This window comes from Carassius auratus, unplaced genomic scaffold, assembly GCF_003368295.1.
Source record: "Carassius auratus strain Wakin unplaced genomic scaffold, ASM336829v1 scaf_tig00216014, whole genome shotgun sequence".
In the NCBI taxonomy this organism is placed as follows: domain Eukaryota; kingdom Metazoa; phylum Chordata; class Actinopteri; order Cypriniformes; family Cyprinidae; genus Carassius; species Carassius auratus.
Genome location: NW_020528362.1, coordinates 946297 through 952296, shown reverse-complemented (window position 1 = coordinate 952296; position 6000 = coordinate 946297).

The following is a 6000-nucleotide window of genomic DNA, read 5'->3' as shown; positions in this document are numbered from 1 at the left end:
CAGTTAAAATCACCACCCAGGAACATGTATCCATCAGCACTACAGTTGCTCATTACATCATTGAGAGTGTTTAAAAAGACCACTCTTTCTGGGCCTACAGTAGGAGCATAAACATTTATGAAAGTCATTTTTACACATTCAAACACAGCTTGTATTTTTAACAAGCGACCTGGAATTATTTCCTCAGTAACACAAGAGATGGGTAAAAAATCTTTAGAAAACAAGATACCCACTCCACCACTATTACTACACTTATGACTGAGAAAAACTTCCCCATCCCAATCTTTCTTCCAGGCAGTTTCATTTTCAGCTGTGCTATGAGTTTCTTGTAAAAAAATTACATTCAGTTTTTTAACTTTAAACAAACTGATGAGGGAAACTCTCTTCACATCCTCTCTCGCACCATTAACGTTTAAAGAACCCAACTTTATGTCACACATAGAAAATGTTAAGTTGCATTTAAACAGAACAGAGAGGTTAACACAAAAAAAGAAAAAGAAAAACAAAAGGCACTTAACCATCATTAGCTAATTGTGCTCTCGCTTTTATCATTAATTTTTTTAAACGAAAAATTTCCTGGTCTGTAAAGGTCAGTTGGCCTGAGTTTTCTTTATTTTTCATGAAAAACTTGACTGAGTCAATGAACAACTTTAAATCTGGAAAAAACTCATCAATTTTAACTGATCTCAAACCTTTGGTTCTTTGTAAAAAAGACTGAATTTTAGTGAAAGGGTAAGCACTCTCCACGTTCATCTGTGTGTCTCCACTAACATCACTTTCAGACTCTTGTGTGCTCATCAACACATCATCTGACTGAGAAGAAATGCTCATTGGATTCGTTTTTGATACTTTTGTAACTTGTTCAGTGTTTGATTTATTTTCTGGATTTTTTCTCTTGGTTGACAGTTTTGAAATTTCAGCATCCAACAAAGCATCTTCTTCATTAAACAACACTGACTCAGCTACTCTAGTCGCGGTTTAACTAACATTTTGATCCTCTTTTAAAACATCTTGTGCGTTTTGATCACTCGCTACACTTTCTGTCTGCTCATTCTCCTGATCACTATCATCTCCGTTTTCTTCCTGGACCGTTCTCTGCGGTTCGACGGGTAAAGAAGTTTCGCTTTCGGCCCGTACGGGCGGCAGATCCGCTACAGCCCGCACCGCACCTGCTCTCTCTGGGCACGAGCGAATCACGTGACCAACAATTCCGCACCCAAAGCATTTCATCGTCTCTGATGTTACATGAACGGTGTAATCAAAGTCATCAACCTTAAACTTAAACACTAAATTTAACTCTTCATCGCTCTTTTTAAGAATCATGTGCACATGTCTCCTAAAAGACACAACATGTTTAAGATGAGGAGATTTACAGCTGATAGGGATCATCTTTATCGGAGTCACTAGTTTTCCGTGTCTCCCTAGTTCTTTTTCCAAAAGTTCATTTTTCATAAACGGAGGTACATTCGAAATGATGACTTTTTTGGCAGGGTTCACTAGAGACAAAACTGGTGTGTATGTATCTTGAATCACAACTCCACTTTCAAGTATCTGATTTACTTTGTCCACACTGTCTAAAAAAATCACAACGGCACTATTCATCCTAGAAGCCGATTTAATACTGTCATATCCGACAATCTCACCCACCGCTAGACTACAATCTTCAACCGAACACCCGTTAGGCGGAGAAAGTTTGATAGCGTGTCGGCGCGTGAGCTTGTGCAAACTACTGTGTTCACCTGCAGCAGCCATGCTGACCAGCCACGCCGGCAGCCGCCGCCTCCACCAAACAAACACAAACGATCCCCAATAAACACTGTCCCTCTAAAAAACTTCTCAAAGCATCAACAGAGAGAGAAAAAAAAGAGAATTAGAAAACTCACATTCAGCACGCTCTCAGCAGCAATCACCGCAATCACTCCCAACACGCACCCACACCCTCGCGCAACAGTCACACCGGAAAGTGAGAAAGGGAGAGAGAGAGAGAGAGAGAGAGAGAGAGAGAGAGAGAGAGCTTGTGTAAATGCTAATGTACCTCTGTGCGTCTCTAAACAGCGCTATTATTACCTCGCTAGTGAGAAATGTCAACTGTAGCCTGTAAGTTGCTGAATGATCAAATCGTCAGGGCAGCGCTGACAACACTTCTTGTGCAAACTGCGTGACCGTTATTACTGTTAACTATGTGAAGTGATCTGGAACTGTAATGCGGTCAGAGAGCTGCCTGGAAATACATTCACTGTGCGTTTCCCAGAAAATAATGTCACACCTCAGAACATTCATCAGCCAATCAGATTCAAGCATTCAACTGCCCGTAGTATAACTAATGTTAACTAGTGAAGTCCTATGTAACTATGTAAAGTGTGAATGAATAATAAAGAATCAAAACTCTAGGGCATGTTCTAGTCCAGATTATTATTTTTTTAAGCCTATTAAGTCTAAATATTTATGTATTTGCCGCAGTGATAAACACCATAGCAGATCCTCAAATTTGAATGTCTGTTTAAATATGTTTTAGAAAGTAGTGCAGCTGCTTTATTTATGGGGTTTCCAGGGTAACGGCTGCATTTCATTATTTAGCGCCATCTGCTGTCAGAGAGTAAATGTGCTTTCATTCAGCGCGTCTCTCACGTGTTCCTCATGTGCTTTGCTTGATTACATCAGAACACACGCTCTTTCAAGCAGTAAACAGAGGTGTTGTGTATTTTGACCAGTTGATGGGAATAGTATTCTTAAAATGCATTCCAAATTGTTAATAAGTTTTATATATATAATTATTCATGGTATTTAGAAGTGGCCACGATAACAACATTGTGCATATTAATTACAGTGATATATTGCATTACTGAATACCATCTATAGGAGCACTAAACACTCTCATGTAGTTTATATTTCACACTGGAAGCTGTGTGTTCTCGTGTAGAAAGTCAAATACAGTAATTAATTGTTGTTCAGAAGACAGAAATGACACAATATTGATGTGCAATGTTTCCCTTCTAGCAAACTATCAGCTATCAACGCTAAGCTGAATAAAAAAACAAACGTTTAGACTGATGAAACATGAAGACAACAGATATGTGATGATATAATAATAATAATATATGGCAAATAATATATTGTTTATGAGTGTGTCATCTTCAGGTAGGCTAAAAAGATAATAAAATGTGAAAAAATGCAGTGCTAATTTATGTATTATATTTAATACATAATTTAGAGAAAAAAAAACAAAAATGATTGGTTATTGTCCATCAGTTTAGTTGATTTAACCAATTAAAAGAGATAAGAAAAAATAAAATAATAACCTGTCCATTAGATAAATAAGTACTATATATATATATATATTAGTACATACATATTAGTGGTGGGCATTTTTTTAATCTAGATTAATCTCAGTGTGATCTTGAAATCAATCTAGATTAAAATGGCTCATTTGAATTCTGCCGAAGGCATTCAGAATATGTGTGTTGCCCAAATAAAACAAACAGTAAGTCTTTGAGAAGGGGTTTATCAAGCTAGGTGGTGCATTAGAAAAGGGCTCATCTCCTGTTTCCAAAATGCATCACAAAGTGCTTGAAAAAGTTGTAAACTAATTCCACATTGCACAAGGTGCAAACAACCTTACGCCTGTTTCACACATACTCCTTCTGCAATGCGTATGCGTTGCATTTTTTTTTTTTACACACCCATGTTAACGGATTCCAGTTGTGTTCCAGGAGCGTTGCGTCTGCAGCAGTGCATTGATCGTTTACGTTTACGCATCCTGTGTGTAAGCACATCGAGTCCGTGCTGCACCTCATACGTAACGCACACGGACTGCATACGCACTGCAGACGGACTATGTGTGAAACAGGGGTGAGCAGAGCCCTAGCTGGGGTCAGCAGGGACCCGGTGAAGGTTGTACCAGTGGGCCCTGTTTGAAATTGTTTGTTTGTTTATTTGTATTTATTTTTTGCTATTTACACAATGTTTACGTTTTTTTTTTTCAAGTTTGTAGGTGTCAAGGTACAGAAACCAAATAATTAAATGTAAAATAGCACTGGATAGTCTTCAATGTAAAAATTAAATATAAAATCAAACCTACATTTATTCAGACACCTTTAACATTTCTCACATTGTTACAGTTTTGCTATATATATCAAACATTATATCTGGTTTCTGAATAATTTTTGGTTTGACTGTTAAAGCTACAAAGTAATTCAGTCAAGAGCAGTGAGTGATTTTCTTTCATTTTCTTGGATTAACATTACAGCAGCCAGTAGCTAAATTAGGCGCTGAACGCATGAACGATGAACGCATCCAATATAATACACATCCCATTTTTTCCTCAACTGTTTACTTTCACTTAAGAAATAACGGACAGTTTTTTCGAGCATAATTTCCAAGGTGGATATTTTGTATGTATTTGTCTGCACAAGAGCAAAAATAAGCAAATTCGATGTTCAAGTGTTTTGAGACGCCTTTCTCTGCGTGAGACCTGAACACCAGAACACCGCGAGTACTCAATTGGGCTCTTTCACATCTTTTTGTTTGTTCAAACTGCGATTTGTATATGTTCGATCAGGTCCAGGAGGAACTTCGAGGAGAACTTTGCAGAAGAGAGCTCGGATCAGTGTCGCTGTCCGTGACACGCGGCTCTCAATCGCTCTCGTGCCACCGAATACAGTACGTGAGTCTTGCTATTCTGTTAAGCTTCTCCGCGTCTTGTGTTTGGATGCTTTAATGTTAAAATCGACAAGCGGTAAGGCTTAAAAACACGTGAAAAAGATACGCTTTCGTGACGATGCGCAGCAGTGGCCCGTCAACTGTCCTGAGCATCTTTTTAGGCTGGCCTCAGTCAGTCGGTTATATAAAATATCAAGGTGAAAGTCATCAGAGCTCGCTTAGTATACACCCAGCTCCCAACCCAACTTTGAGAATAGATTAACGGCGATACTTTATCACCCGATAAGAGTCTCACGTTAACATCATTTTACTGGCTCGAATCTTTGAGTCTCGTTCAGCAAAATGAACTAATCTTTTCTCTTTCCGTCTCTACGGGACTGACAGGAAGAAATAAAAGACTCGGACCTCACATGTTGCGTAATGCGCATGTGCGGTCAAAACAAAATGAACGAATCACTCTCTGAGGCAACTCGGTAGTCCCAAGTCATATTAAAGATTTGTTCAAAAAGAACAAATCGTTCATGAATGACATGCAACAGACTGCATCAAGATTCAAAAATGGATTTCCGGCAATTTTTTAAGCACTGTCAAGACAGCAGCCCTCCTCCTGATGCCAGCAAACGGCCTCGGCTAACGTTACAAGCCCAAAGTGAGTGGGCTCGGAAAACAGTACTAAACTTCACATTTTGAGATTAATTTGGTTCACGGTAGATTCATGCCACTGACTCAAGTCACCTCTACCTAGCTAGTTATTGTTATTACTAGCCGTTCACGGTTTCGCGGGTACGGTAAACGTCCGTTAATAATAATAATAATAATAATAATAAAAATAACGTTCGTTATTTTGAATAGAAATCATCACTCATACAGCTGCCATTCATCTCATCTCTGGTTTTTGTGTGTTTGTATACATACAAAATCCACGATCTGCCAGGGCTATAGTCCAATGGTGCACACCTTTGGAGAAATAATAATTTTATGACATGTTTGTAAAATATTTTTTGTCATACAGAATAACAGATCTGAAGAGCTCAAACAGCTAACAGAGCTAACGATTACTCTCCTCTTATTGATTCGCGTCAGCTATGACATCAGTGTGATATCATTAGTTTGTAAAGCTGTCAATCATCTCACGTGAACCACATGACCAAAAGGATGTCCTTCTGCAAAGTTGCTGTCTGTGTCATTGCAGTCTATGTCACTGATAAAATATATGAAAGACAAAAGTAAAAAAAAAAAAAATATTTGATTCCAGCTTGTTAAATGTGAATATGTTCTAGTGTCTTCTCTCCTCTGTGACAGTCAACTGAATATTTTTGAGTTGTGGACAAAACGAGACAT